Genomic DNA, 15,981 nt, shown 5'->3' with positions numbered 1-15,981 from the left:
CATTTCTCCTTTTCACACTCAAGCTTCTCTCACTTTGCATCATCTGTTCCTCTCAATATCTCTTTAGTATCTTTCAATCTTTCCTTTCAGACTTTTAAATCTCTCTCTCTCTCATTCCTGTCTCGGGGTCTCTCTATCATCTCTGTGAAACAGATTGTGAAAGGCCCACTGGCTCGCTGTTAAAAGGGAATCGCCGGCTGGAAAAGAAACATGGGGAGATCAAGGAAAGAAAGATGGGAGTATTAAAAGAAAGTCACATGGACGGGTCGATGACAGACTGGCCTGAATTATGAAAGAGAAGATGAAATGGTGGGGATAAAGAGACAGAAAGAGGAGAAGAGAATGAGAAAAGGTATAAAGGGGAGAGCGGAGCGGGGAGGTAAAAGAGAGAGTTGAAAATGGGCAGAAAAGAAAGGGAGGAGGAGAGGGAAAGAGGGTAAGAAAGGTTAGAGAGAGGGCGAAACCCTTTTGAACACTAGAGGCTTTTTGAAGAGCACTGCAGTGAATCCCATCAGCCAGTAATTCACGCTGATGTGAACTTTATACACATTTCTGAGGCTAGTTCATTGGCCGAGAAAAATGTCGATTTGGACCAATTCAGGGCTTTATATAATGGGGTGGTGTGGGTGGAGGGGGGTGAACAGAGTATGTGAGAGTGTGTTTTAGGGGGAAAGGGGAGGTGGGGGGTCAGGGAGAGGTTCATACACTCGTAAGTTGCCCTTTTTCCTCGATTGTCGGCAAATCCCAGAAACCAGAGCCGGGTAGTTGCAGAGCTTGGGCCGCCGTTTGGTGAAACCACCATCTAATGAAAGGACAAGAGTTTAATTCCTCCAAAGAACTGAAGCTTGTCCATAGAAAAGCCATGCATGAGCTAGCTGCAAAGTACACCCAAAATTTACTTGGAGGAAAACGTATGTTCACACCACGATCAATGACGCTAGTGGCTCATCGTTTGGTAAGATCGCAGATGGCGGTTTTTGGTTTTGGAAATTGGTTTCTCGCTGAAATTGAGTTTTGATTCGGATAAATAACTGAAAATACCAACACAATAACTCACAGTAAGTCATCTCTCAAAGTAAATTTTCTTTTTCTTTTTGGTTATGTGTGTAGCATGTTAAAAACTTCCACACTCATTGGCAATTGTGCCAAGGTCTAAGGTTTTAATTGAGTAATACTTCAAACGCAACAAAGTGTTGACATTAGCCTTTGTGTAGAATTAAATTAGAGCATATTTTCATGTTATAGGTTATGCCCGAAATTGCAATTTATTGTAGGTGATTGATTGGCCAAGGTTTTCCAAGGTCAACTGATTTAAAGTTTCCTGAAGCTGAAATAGCTGCCAACACCCCAGTTAGGTTGATTTAAAACAAAATCCATAAAAGTAACTGCTTGTTTGATTGATGTTTACACTAAAACCCAAGACTCCGTGTTTTTAAGGCAGTGATTTGTAACAGTATTGGAAAGCACTACTGAACAATTTTGTCAATAGCAGCACCAAAATCCGAATATATTTATAACTGTTGGTTCAGAGGGCATAATGGGCAAGAAATGTCATTTGTCGTTTAATTTGGGTGATTTCTTTAAGAGTATTAAAAAGTTCGGCTGAACAGTATGAGTTTGCAATTTCTGGCTGATGAAAGTCTCACTTGTTAGAAAGTACATCCAAAAGTATTCATGCATATATGGACATTCCTTTGAGAAATGGCAGCAGTAGACATAAAACCCGGTTAAGAAAAAAAGGGCAAAGAAAGTGAATAAAAACACTTCCTTGAACAATCCATGTGTCCTCAAGGTGCCCTTATTCAAGGTGTTTAATATTTCCAGTGTCGGTCTGTCTAATAACAGAGAACTGTAGTTTGTTATGGGCCGTTTGTAGGTGTGAAATATGTCTTTGAATCAGAGTTATGAAAGTGCATGAGGGTCTGTGTTTTCTCTGGATAATTACATTCACAAAATACACTTTTTGCAGGGATGTGGGATGTTTTGTTTGACCACGAGGTCAGCCGCATTCTTACCCTTGAAGCTATTAAAGTGGAATATTAAAGGGGAAAATGAAGCTCAGCCAGATCTAAAGTTTAAAGGTTAAGGGTTTTAAGAAGTATTTTCTCCTGATGACTAACCAAGATTCCTCACAGGATGTCCAAAAAGGTCCTCTCTGAGAATTTGGCAGCGGCCCGGTGTTAACATTTGTTAGCAATGCTAAGTCCAAGCCAACGGGGAACTAAACCAATTCTCTCAAAATTACATGCAAGCCGTTCCACTCAGCTCCATAAGCTTGTAGTAAGATTTTAAGAGTAAGAATAAGTAACAGAGCAGTTTGGATGGATTCGTGTTTCATTTTAACAGAAATGGTATGTCCCCTTGATAGTTTTCAGACAGCTGCTGCCAGGTCCTCAAAGACCAGAACACGGACTTGAAGAACCCTTTTAAAAGGTTAGAGAAAGCTAGAAAAATGTCCTGACCTTGACCTTTTTATAACTGCATGGTGAAAAAGACTGTCGCCAAAGAAACAGTTACGCTTCAGCTTCAAACTGTCATCTTCATCCTGGTGATCAGATTTAATCTCCAGATCACAAGGAAAAGATGCACACAAAGCATGGCTTCACCGCCGAGCTTTCTGAGTAATTTTTTTTTTTTTTTTTGGTTTCTGTGTGCAAAACATCTTGAGATCAAACTGATCAGGCGTGGCTGCTGATTACAGTATTACAACATACACATTCATTGAAATGCGATGTTGCGGCGCTTTTATCAATGTGGAGACATAATCAGGTCAAGGCTGTTTTACCTCATGTTTCCACCTCAAATTCTTGTCCTTGAAGTGCATATCTTCTGATTATATGATTCATTTCCACAACCAGCTTATTGTCTTTTTGGGGAAGATGATGCAACAAACAGGTATGTCATCATAAAACTTAGGGCCATGAATCTACAAGGGCTTTTGTATTTAGATTTTTTTGTGTTGATGGCTGAATACTTTGAGAACTTCCTGTAATTATTCCAGGCCTACAGTATTACATTACCATTGTTTATCATTTCTGATTACTTCTCTAAGAACAGATATTGCAAATGAGACGATGCTGTAATTGGAATGTCAGCAGCATTTGATTTCATGAGACTAAAACAGCACAGAGTGCACACCTCCACCAAGGCCAAACAGTCCTACATGACTGTCTAGCTCTTAAAAGAGAAAAATATAAGGAACTAAAATTACCACCTCACAGTTGTATGCCTCTGCCAACCAGTCCAGTTGCAGGCAATTAGTGCATGAATTCTTGACTTATGGCCAAAAACGTGTTTTGTGAGATCACTGTAACCTTTCACTCTTGACCATGAACCCTGAATCTTGACCATCTAACCAGTTCATCTTCAAGTGAATGTTTGTGCCAAATCTAATCAGCAAAAATGCCAAAGTTCTTGAATATGAAGATTTTAAATGAAATGTGTTTGTTTGTTTTTGGTTTGTCAGATAAAACAAGTAATTTGAAGACGTCACATTGGATTCTGGGAAACTGAAGGAAGATGGGTGTTTAACTATTTTATTGATTCCAAAATTTAAAACATAATCACACACATTTTCTATCCTTAATACTATTCTACAAGAATATTTCTGTACTTCTCTTATCTACTTTTTATGTGTGTAATGCATTACAAATAACCAGCAGAAATATGTTTAATAAAAATTCTAATAAAATCGGCAAATATAATAATTGAAGGCTGATGCAGCCGTTGCAACCCAGTCACTTAAATGTCAAAAATGTAAAAGGATTTAATAAAGCAGGAAAGCAGGTACAGATGGAAGCTGTAACACCAAGTCAAACCAAAGTTTATTTCAATTTCCCAACATGTCCTTCCCCAAAACTTCCTGTCTGGCTTCAAATGAACAGTATCAAGTCCCAAACCACCTACTGGGAGCGCCAGAGCCGCCCCGGATCATGTTCTGAGCTTGTTTAGCTACGAGTTAACCACGCAGGCACGTGGTTGGACAAAACGTCTCCGGCGACAGATCGCTTGTTTAGCGTCCCACAAACAGCCAAATAAACAACGTGGCAGAGAGAAATAAACCGCTGTCTATCCCCCTGCTCGTCGGGTTAAAGAGACAAAAAGGGAAACAGTGTGGGCATCTGGTTGTTGTGTCTCGCTTGTTTGACCAAAACATAAAATGTCTGCTCTGGTTTTCTTTGAATGGGTTTTGAGGGTTGGAACTCGCCCCTACCTGTCAAGAGCCATGTAAACCTCCAGATGAATAGACATTTCACTACAGGAGCAGCAGATAAATTGCATTTGGTTTTGGTGTACAGACATAGATGAAGAGAGAGGCAACTTTAATCATGTTTGTCGCAGGATACAGAAGAATAAATATCAGTATAATTTCATATATAGAAATGTTTCAAGCATCCTGTAATATAGAATGAGTTTTCAGCAGCTCATTTTGTAAAATTGGAAGATGTCATTTTCCTATTTATGTTGGAAATAGCAGAATTAATGAAGGCACAGAATGTGTTTTATGAAGACATACCAAAGCTATGAAATGTATAGAATGCAAACCTTGAGGAAAACTGAAATGCAAAATTTAAGAATAATAAGTATATTCCCTGAATTTATTACAAATATTTACGTAAGAGTAATCTATCAAGTTGTAACTGGAAAAAAAAACATTAAGATGATACAGTAAAACCAGATATGTCATCTTTTTTTGGTCTTCCTCCTTGTCAGAATGTGACGCCTACATTACCCACAATGCACCTCGACAACTGACAGTCAGAGATGTGGATGTGTTGTGTGCTTTGAGCTTAAAGGCAATGCTAACATGCTAATTTAGCAGGTATAACGTTTACCATGTTCACCAACATTTGCTAATCAGAATTAAACACAAACGATAGAGACTGTTGGAACATCATTTTTTAGGGAGTACTTGGTCATAAATTCTGACCTGGTGATGAAGCTGTATGAAAAGTTAAGCACACACCAACAGTAAAACAATGACATAACCATCTGGCATATAAAAAAACAGACATAGCCACTGTAATCCAGATTATGACAGCATGTTTGTATGTTTTATAGATCTGGAGAATGACTGTTCCTTGGTTCTTTGGGGCCCCAGGTTTGTGCTGCTGGATAGAAAGATGCTACTCTTTCTGTTTGGTATTTTACCTTCCCCTCTGGTGGATGAGTTTCAGTTTTGTTTAGTGAGTGAAGATGATCTCAGCTGCTTCGTTTCTGGCTGCATAAACGTCAGTTGCACTCTCTCCATCTCCTGCTGCCTCTGTATCTGTCTCGGTCACATCATCAGCTGAGTGTGTGCACGTCTGTGTTTCATTCAGGGGGCAGTATAATTACAGCCTATTTCCTGACTCTCTTATGTTCAGATAGGAGGTAACAGCGGGCAGGAAGAGCGGCTGACACCACTAATTTCCATCTATGTGTAATAGGAACTAAGCAGGAGCTACAAATTGGCCCAATTAACTGTAGCTCAGAACATTAGGACACTTACCATCATGCATCTCTCTCCCTACAGGGGGTGTATGAGTGTTTTTTTCCTGTGTCATGCTGAGGTTTTCTTCTGTGTGGCTCTGGTTTCCTGAAATTACCGATGTTCCACCTTCTCTGCCCTCTCTGGTCTCAGTTCCACCTTAATTTCCCCCTCTCTCCTCAGAGGCAGACTCAGGTTTTACCCTTAAAAGTCAAGATAAATAAATGCAGGAATAATGAGGGATAATCCCTAAAAGACTGGAATAAAAATGTGGATAACCCTTAAAGGTCAAGATTAACCCTCAAATGTAGGAACAGTTGTGGATAATCCCAAAATATCTGGAATAAAAATGTTTAGTAACGCTGAAAACATCAAGAATAACTCCCAAAGAATGTCCCTAAAAGCCTTAAAAAGTCTGGAATAACTCTGAAAATGTAAAACCCCAGAATGATGCCAAAACTCCATAAAGTTAGGAATAACCACCCAACTATAATAATCCAGAGTAATATCTAAAAATGGTTATTTCATCCCTTGTAAAGTCTAGAATGATCCCCAAAAAAGACAGGGAAAACCATGAAAAATCTGGAATAACCTCATAAAGTCACAAATGTGGACTTGTGTGGACTAGTGTTGAATAACACTAAAACATCAGGAATAACTACCACAAACCTCAATTAAACCCCCTTAGAAGTCTGGAATAACACCAAAAAGAGTCTGGAATTAAAAGTGGAATAACCCCAAAAAACCTATTTATTATGTTACCTATTTATTATGTTACCCCGCGAAATCTGAAATAAAAACCTGGAGACCTGGATTACCCCCTCACTGTCTGAAATCATTCTGCAAAACAGGAATAACCCCTTGCAAGCCTTGAAGATCCACAACAATTAAAAACACCATTACTCTCATTAATACCACCTTAATTTCTCCTATTTTTCCACTCTCTCTTTTATCCAACATTATTTTTCCCTCTTCCTTCTTCCCCCACCATTTTTTCTCATAAATGTCACCTTAATTTCTTCCTTTTCTCATCCCTGCATCTTATATTGTTGTTATTCCACTTTGATACCACCATCTATCAACTGTTTTAATATCCTCTGCACCTTTAATTCAACCTAAATACTGTAATTTGATCCTCATTGCTCATTTTCCTGTCACACCGCCATCATTTCTCTTTACTCCCAGTATATTCTGTTTACTCTCTCGCTTTCTGCCTTAATGTCAGTGGAATCAGGCTTGTCATCAGTTACATATCATGTTGCAAGAATCACTAATTTTCCACCTTAAAGCCACGCACAGTATCAGTCAGTCACGCTGGTAGTACCCATGGAAATCATCACCGTCAGGGCAACTTTACCGTAAATTATGTCACATTGGAACTGGGATGTGTGGGGGCGGTGAAACTCCTTCGCCGTGCCAAACACGACCAGAACATAAACATTAACACCACAAATTTCTATTCACCGGAAAAGAGATCACCGGACACACAGGGAGCATCCGTCTCTCCTCTGCAGGGGGAAAATACTTCTCACTGGGGTCTTGATTTCCTGGAGAGATTTCCCCCGAGTTTCAACACCAGTACTGGGAAAGAGAGAGAGCCAGGGAAAGAGGGAGAGACATCTGCCCGGCAGATTTCTATTGTTTCTTTTCCGAACTCGTCTTTCATCCTTCCCCCTCGTCCTCTCCTCTGTTCATCTGAAGAACATCAAGACCTGGTTCATGGAAATGTCAGATCCTGGTGTGGAGAAACCGAACAACTGATTTACTGACATGATTCATTAATATTACAGTAAAGGACATTACACTCTCTGTACTCATCGTTTACTGTAGTTATAAATGAACATACAGGGTAAAAATGTATTAGTGTTAACATATTGTAGTGATTTGTCTCCCATCATTCCCATGAATCACCTCTGCTGCTGCCGTCAGTTCTGTAGAAGAAGAAGTGAAAGTGCGTTCCAGATATGCTGCGTTTTGTTTCTGTTTGTTTTTATTGTACACTGTGATGTGTTTACTTCAGGTTTATGTTCTCTGGTGGTCAAATGTGTTCACACTTATGTTGGTTTACATTTTACATCACAGCCAAGTTGTGTTGAAGCTGTGTAATCGTGCATGTGCTGCATTGTGTGTGTTGTGTTTCGGTTCATCGCAGCTACATTGTGCTGATCAGTCAGTTGAACTTTATGTTTATACCTTTGCCACTGAGAATTCTTGATTGTGATTGGCTGCAGGCGTCTGGGCCGAGTCTTGATGACCGGACTAAATGAACAAAGGAGAAGTGGACGGGGATCAGCGATGGTGATCATCGACGCCTCGTTTCCACATTGCTCTGTGTGCATACGCGAGCTAAGTTCATTCCTTCGGTAACCTTTGCGATCTCCGATGTGTTTGCGAAACTCCTCCCTCCATTTTTTTCACTACAGATTTCCTTCCAGTACGTTGAAAAATTTGAGCTTTTGTTGTGAATTTCGGACAGACCATATGCAGTGTGCCACTGGAAGTTAGCATAAAAATGAATTACCTAACTTTTTGACTGCATATTTAGCTAACTTTGGTAGCGTGTTACCTGGATCAGATTGGGATCTGGAGAGTTTGGAGACTTTGTCGAGTTCCTTATGAGCAGTTTTTGTGGTGTGGTGGAGGCATTGCCCTCCCACTGGGGAGTGCTGTTGCCATAGGGGTGTGTGGTTGGTCTAAAACAATGTTTAAGTGGGTGGTACAAATTAACATCCAGATGAATAAAGGACCCAAGGTTTCCCAGCAGAACATTGTATTGTCATGAAATGATCAGTGTTATTCACTTTACCTGTCAGTGGCTGATCAGTGTATAGCACACAGGTTAGAGCAGGTTAAAATGCTACAAAAAATAAACTAAGATGCATATTACAAACATACACACAAATACTATAAATGACTGTAACAATAAAATAATAAAAAGCAAAGAAATTAGACATTAAGAGGTGAATAAAGATGAGTGTGTCCTGTCTGTTGTGATGTTGAGGGTAAGGGTATGAGCATTGGGATGGAGATTGGATGTGTAGCTACAGCATATTTGTATTTTCTTGATGTAAAAAGTACTTTATTTTCAAAAGAAATACTAATCCATACTGCCTCTGCTGCTCAGCTAAACATCTGGATGTTCTGGTGGCTCTGCTGGTCGAAGGGTTTGTGTAAAATTCTGACCTGTGTCTCTCTCCATCCTCTCAACTGTCCATTTAACAAAGTCCTGAACAGTGTCCAGAGACGCACAAACGCACAAAAACACAAACAATCATCCACACAAACAGCAGGTAACTGTAACTCGGTTAAAAACCAGAAGAGCCTGGCTGCAGTTTGTGGTCGTAATTGTGGTTTGTTTCAGCCCGGCCGCTGTTTGTATGTGTGCACATAGCGAGAAAAACCAAAGTTCATGCATATTGATGAATACGATCCAGCTGCTGCGCCCCCCCCTTCTGATCTTCCTTCAAAATAAAAGCTCCTTGTGGATTTTACCTGTTTAGAGTATTAGAAGATAAAAGACGGAGGTTTAGATGTTTGTTTTGTTGTTTTTTTGTTCTTGTTTGTCTTCAGTTTCTTTATTTCTTTCTTTTTTGTGCATTTTTCTCTCTTCCTCTGGCAGTTTTGTTTCATTCTCACTTTCCCTCACTCATCTAATTAACAAATTAACTAATTCATCAACAGCTACTGCTACTCACCGACCAATTAAACCCCAATAACCCTTCAGCAATCTCTCCAAACCCCAACCTGAAACGGGACAAAGTTCAGCCTCAGTCAGGAACTGAGCTCATCATCATCTCCTGTCAACTACTACACACAAACAAATACACAAAATACAATCTCACACAAATAACGATCCGGGGATCATGTTCAAATCGAAGTTGAGGATACGCTCGCAGCGTGCAGCATCGTTCTGGGTGAATCAGACATTGGCAACAATAGACAGATTTCTGCTTGTTGTCTTGTTACTGGTTTACTGGTAGGGGTAGAGCACACATATACACACAAACACAACACACACAGAGCTATTTTGATGATTTACTGGTAAGACTTTGGGTTGGTGTTGTTGGAGAAATATTTGACAGCAAATAAACACGTGTTTCATCTACAAAGAATGGCCTACAGCGGCCTGTGTGTTACCACTGTGAAAGATTGTCTTTGTTCTTATGTTGCGGAAACATTGTGGCGGCACTTAAGACATTATCCTCATTAAGTTTCCACAACGTGTCTCCCAAAAGCAGTCAGATAGATCCAATTATCTCATAATTATCTTATTCTTTTTTCCCCCTTCTGTCTCTGAAGCCAAAGTGAGCTACAGAGGGAAAAGAGGGATGAGAGTCTGAAAAAGAGGACTATACTTTCCAAGTATTTTTAGACCATTTAAATAAGATGTAAAGACCCAAAGAGAGAAAGTTCCTATTTCTAAGTTCTCTAAGATCTAAGTTCTTAAATTGTTCATGCTTTAGGACTTAGAGACATGTTTTAAATCTTTTTTTTAAGTGCCCATATTATGACGCAATGCATCACAATATTAATATTTAGTTGATCTATAGTAGATTTATATTTAAAGAGACCACAATATTTGTCTAAAATATTTAGAATGTAACATAAAGAAAAAGTGTAGTTTAAAATTGGACATTTCGGTTTTGGGGCTACAGTTCCCATAATGCTTAATGGCGGATGTAAACAGGAAGTTGTCATGACGTAATTACGTAGCTAATACAACTTGAGCGCCGGTTTTATTTTTAAAATCCTGTATTTGTTTACATTACGGCGACGTGCCGCCATTAAAAGTTTTGCCGAATTAGCGTTTAGCAGTTCCTGATTCAGACGAACTCGTTAATGTACACAGAAATATCAGTGAATTACTTTAATAGTGAAGAAAACTTTAAAACGTGATGATTCTCAGGCGACTTCTGGAGCGAGACGGAGCGTCCTTTTATCTTCGATTTCTAAGCGGATTTACGGACGTTTATTCGGGATGGGCATCGGATATAACTGCACCCTCGGAAACTGTAAGTCACACAGAGTTAAAAAAAATTGTGTGTGTCATGACTGTGTGCTCATTTTTGTCTGAGAAATCCGACGCTAAGTGTTTGAAATTAGCTTAACTGTCACAGCTGCCATGTTCTGTAGCTGCGGTACATGGGGTTTGTCCTCAAATGCAGTGATACCTGTGATATTTGTGACTAGTTTAGGTGTGTAAATCCCTGTCTTGCACCTGTACAGGTACCACTACACCTCTGCTATGTAGCTTCAATTTTAAGACATTTAAACGTAAGTAATACTGTCCTTGTACTTGGAGCTTTTCCTACTTATTTCTGTCCAAACCTTAAGCGAATGCTAGCAATTGGCACTGAAAATGGGTAAAAAACAAGCGCAAAAAAGACATTTATTTTACACTTTTATCTCCCTAAACCCCATCCCAAGAGATACTTGCACTCTCCTGCAGTGTTTTAACATCTTTTCCATTAGAAATCTAATGTAATACAGGCCTAAAAGTTATTTTTAGGGTTTAATCATGTATTTCTTAACCAAAACGGTCTAATTTATTGTCATTTTAGTGAAGTTTTGACTCACGTTGAGACTCAGAAACAAGCTTGTGACACATTTTAGGGTCTACTTTCTACAGAGTTAATATGTATGTATGAGGTGGAGCTGAGGAAGAGGAAGAAGGGTGGAGAAAGGTGGAGGCCGTGTGAGTAGGAACAGGGCCAATTAGTGAACTTGAACTCCAGAGGTCACTGAGGAAGAGTTCGCGACCTCTGAGAGAGGTCACAACCTTGCCGTTTACTCAGCCAGGAAGACACACACACATGCACCTATGCCACAGCATGGAGGTCAAAGGTCATGGGTTAACTAAGGGAACTAACAGCAACTGGAGAGAGGGAGGGAGGAGAGAGAGAGAGCAGTTTTCTAACCTGCATCTGGCCTCCAGATGGTTTGTGAGTCATCCCTGAGTTAGACACACACACACACACACACACACACACACACACACACAACACACACTAAAACACACACAAGCAACACACCTTCACACACACACAGAGGAGCAGTTTTGGCTTCCCCCGCTGAGACTAGATCATTCCCAGGTTGGGTCGATCGGGGGGTAAACTTGACACCTGACTCTCCCCCCTCCCCCCTCCTTTCCCTCCCTCTCTAACACACACACACACACACATATGTACATCTACACACACATTCCCACACTCCCCCTTGCAAACAAACAGGACTGTATTGTCGCACACAGGCATTTTACTGTACGTGCACACACATGGAAAAACACCTGAGTCACTCCTCTGCCGGCTGAGAGTTCACATGCAGGTTGGTGTGTGAGAATGATCCTCCGAGGTGTCAGGATGAGGATGAAAAAAGAGCGAGTGAATATATGAAGAGATGGAAAATATATGGGATTAATATAGAAAAGAAAAATAACACTGAATCTTGATAAGACAAATTGTCCCTCCAGTTCATGAACTCCTGCCGGTGGAGGTCAGATCGTTACGATTGTCACGTCGGCCATCTTATCTGAGGCGTGGCCGCTATCTGAAACCAAGCTTCTGCAAAGAATGCAAAGATTTCTAGACAATAGGCATCGTGATGAATAAAGAAGCATAACTGTGGTTTTGTAAAGGAATTTCTTGGAACAATTACCTGGTATATTTTTGTAGTTCTGGCCAAGATTTTTGGTTATGACAAGATTTCAGTTGCAAAGTCATCTGCACCCAACAGGGCTGGAACATGAGCAGGTAAACAATCACAGAGGTTGTAAACAAACTTCTTGTTGAACTGTATAGGTCCCTGTTTTAATGGTGCAAACAACCAGGGCTAGAGCCCATATTATATTTTAAATGCCATCATTTGAGGTGAAACTGTGAGTAAATGAACCAAAAACAAAAGTCTTACTGAAAAATTTCAAGCCCTGATTCGAAACAGATTCACAGAGACCCTACATGAAACTGAAGTGCATTGATTAAAGGTGTTTTCTCTGTTGCTACATAGCTAACGTTAGCTTTATCAGCTGTTTACATACCAGTCTAGATGAAACGTTGTGAGTTCAGCATGAAAACTTCTTTCTTTTACTCGCCTATAGCTGTCTACGGCCGTCTAAAGCAACGGCAGAGTTTTGTTTTTAAAGACACTGAAAACCTCCACAGAACTGAATTCAGTGACTTGAGGAGGACGTATTCTAACCTCTAACACAAAGATGGTCTGAAGCTCTTGGTAAGTAAAGAGCTGTTATTGCTAGTATTAGCTATGTAGCACTAGCAAAAACTTACAGCACCTTTAATTGAACTGAAACACCACATTTTAAGTCTCTGATGACGACTACAAATCAGATTCAGGCCCTCGCCTCTCATAATCAAATGATGAATTACTGCAGTTTGTCATGAGGTCATTTCCAGGTCAACGAGGCACAAACAAACACAACATGTTGAAGTTTGTGACCTGTTACGTCTTTTGTGGGCTCAATCACCAAGTTGTTTACGCATCAGGGTGCCCGTCATAAAAGTCTGCAGATCCACCAAGAAAACAATTACGGCTGTTGGGATTTCAACACTGCTTTGTGTTCTTGACTGATTTCATCTGCTTGTTTGCTGCAGATTACTCTTGCTGATACAAGTGGGGGCACAGTCTGTTTTATACACAATAAACATCTTTTTTATTTAGTCTACCAGCTTGTTGTTGTTGAGAGACGCTTTGTTAATGCGAGGCTTCGGTAAGAAGTCGTCATCAGTGCTGGTAGTTTATTTTAGGCCTGTGCTTGTGTGTGTTTTCTGATCTGGATCACATCACCATGGAGTTCTTTGCAGGTAACTCTTAGATAATGTGTTTTAACATGTGCACATGTTATTGTCTGACCTCCTCAATGGTAAGAACAATACATTAGGTCAGTCAGAAAGCTGTGGCAGAATGACAAAGAAACCACAGTTCAGATGCTGCATGCTGGTTCAAACTCTTACAAACTGTGTTTACTAAGACTTTCAGAGCAGTACATGCAGTGAGGTTATTGTTTTTACACCTTTGACCTCAACATTTTTAGTTGTTGACACCAAGTTTGGTAACTTTTTAGTCACCAGTTTTACCACTGAGATCTGGGGAGAAGCCAACGTTGCGATAATTTAAAGTCCAACAGGAACATGAGGCATTTTTTAAGTGGAGACAACAAAGTCCTGTCTGTTGTAAACGTCCTTTAGATTTTGTTGACGGACTCCCTGGTTCAGCTTTGACCTACTTTACATTCAGATATAATTACATCCTCAGAAATGGTGGTGGGACAGTTTGAGGTCCTACTGGAGATGCTAGCTCTGCATCTGAGGAGGCAGAAGACCAACTACCAGGATCCATCGACCCAGAAAAACGCCCTCAGTGTGAAAAGACCCCAATCCATACACAGACATGTAATACCATGCTAGCTCTAGCTTCATAATTAGCATACAGTTAATGAGAGTGGCATCAGTCTTCTTCATTGCAAGAATCTCCTGACAAGTTCTTTGAAATAATTCCCTAAATCTAGTAAAAATGTGTTGCTCTAGGTGAATTCAAGGTTAATTTTTGGCTTTTTTGTGCTATGTTGGATTGAATGAGTGGTTGTTAGCAGCTGTAATCATCGCTTGGTTTGATAATTTCGCTTTTTAAAATGATCCTCCTGTGATATTTTTGCATCTCGTGCCCGCCACAGTTAACAGCTGCATCACTTTTGTTGCCACCTGTTCTAAACATGTCGGCCCTCATGCTGCTGCAAGTTGTTTTCAGATAAAAGAATCCAACAAGTATCATTTGCCAAAAATTCAAGAAGATGCAGAAGGAGCATGCTGGCACTTTTGAAGTTTGCAGCCGGCAGTGAAAGACGTCTTGCCTTCACATTTGATCTGCTTTGGCTGCACCTCTGGAGTTCTGGGTGAAGTAAAGGCCAAAAGGTTGTGGAGGCTGAATGAACGTGTTGTCTGGCAGGTGAATCTGCAGCCGTTTACAATAAACCCAGAGCGATAAAAAAGCAAAAAGAGCAGAGAGATAATATCTGGTAACTCCACACAGAGGCCAGAGATAGAGGCAGACAATGTAGGTCACAACCTTTGTTGTCTTCCTGGAACTGTTATCAAACCTGGATGTTTTGGTTGTGGCATTGATGGTGTGTTTTGGTGCCACGCACACACACACACACACACACACACACAAGCAGAAACATGCATGTTTTTCTACACTTTCAAACTCACATACAATATATAAACATGCGCAAAGTCACTTACCCGAGGTGTGAGAGGTCACACGCTCAGATGTTTCTGCTGTTTTTGGTGATATTGTTTTGACGACCTCCATAGTTCTCCTGCCAGGGGAATGTGTGTGAGTGTGTTTGGTTGTTTGCAAGGTGGGCGGCATCAAGACAAAGAGAAAGAGATGGGGAGAACAGACTGTACAGTGTTTTCTATGAGCATGAATTTGGTTTTTCATGTGTCGCAAATACACAAGTGCGATATATATTGTGTACGTGCTCTTTCTGGGTGTATATGAATGTGCAAACCTTATGTCTCCCGCTTGATTTCATTTCCATATGCTCGTCTCTGACGGTGTGTGTGTACGTGATGGTCGGCGTCAGAAATAAAATACTCATTAGAAAAATATTCCACTCGAGCAGAGAGAAAGAAAACACTCTGTAGATTTATATAGACGACGTGCACACACACCTCAGGCAGTATAACACGGAGTGTAAGATTTACCGTCATCGTGGGGAATCAAGAAGAAGAAACTTTTCAAATTTGGAAAGAAAACCTCAGTTTTACCTCCGTCACTAAATCTTCACTCTGTCGTCCTTCTCCTTAATCTTATTTTTCTTCCTCTAGTCATGTAAATCGTGTTGTTTTCTCGACTGCACCAGCCATTAACCTCCATTTTTCTTCTTTCTGTTTCACTTTTTCTGTTCTTAAACATTGAACCTAGGCCTTTTTTTCACGTTTTGGGGTGTAAATGATTAAGAGAGACAAAAATCACTCGTCCACCTCAATGGACGTCGTCTAAAGTTCTTGTTTTTGCCACTGACAGGCTCAGATTGTTATTATAAGTGTCTGACAACATTATGGACAGGATTCCTACAGAGACAGAGCTTTTTATTAAAGAGAAGATCCTTTTTGTTTAACCAGAAACGTCACTATGTATCAGTACCAGACTCCACTGACAAAACCCATAATTTTACCAAGCAGGACACAGGAGCTGCTGGAATACCACTGCCTCTACTGGTTTGTTTGTTTTTGTTATTGTGTAGTACTTGTACTTATGTAAAACATCCAAATACCTTCTTCCACCACTGGAAGTCACACAATAACAAAAAACTAGGCAGCAGTACTCCAGTAACTCCCATATTCTGTGAGGTAAAATTACTGTTTTTATCAGTGGAGTCTTGTAGTGATATATACAGTGGATGTACTTTGACAACTACCTGTTGGATTACATTGCAGCAGCTGTTCAGCTGCTCTTGCTCAGTACTTCACTGAATCTAATGATTTTTGTCCTTA

At 40.2% G+C, this 15,981-nt stretch overlaps 1 long non-coding RNA gene across 1 annotated transcript in view; it reads left to right on the top strand.

Moving 5' to 3' along the window:
- Positions 1–15,981, top strand: part of LOC108902786 (uncharacterized) — a 206,343-nt gene that overhangs the window by 62,315 nt on the left and 128,047 nt on the right. The gene's annotated exons all lie outside the window — the stretch shown is intronic.

This window comes from Lates calcarifer, linkage group LG14, assembly GCF_001640805.2.
Source record: "Lates calcarifer isolate ASB-BC8 linkage group LG14, TLL_Latcal_v3, whole genome shotgun sequence".
In the NCBI taxonomy this organism is placed as follows: domain Eukaryota; kingdom Metazoa; phylum Chordata; class Actinopteri; family Centropomidae; genus Lates; species Lates calcarifer.
Note: the sequence above shows the minus strand (reverse complement) of the source record. Positions and strands in the feature narration are given on the sequence as shown.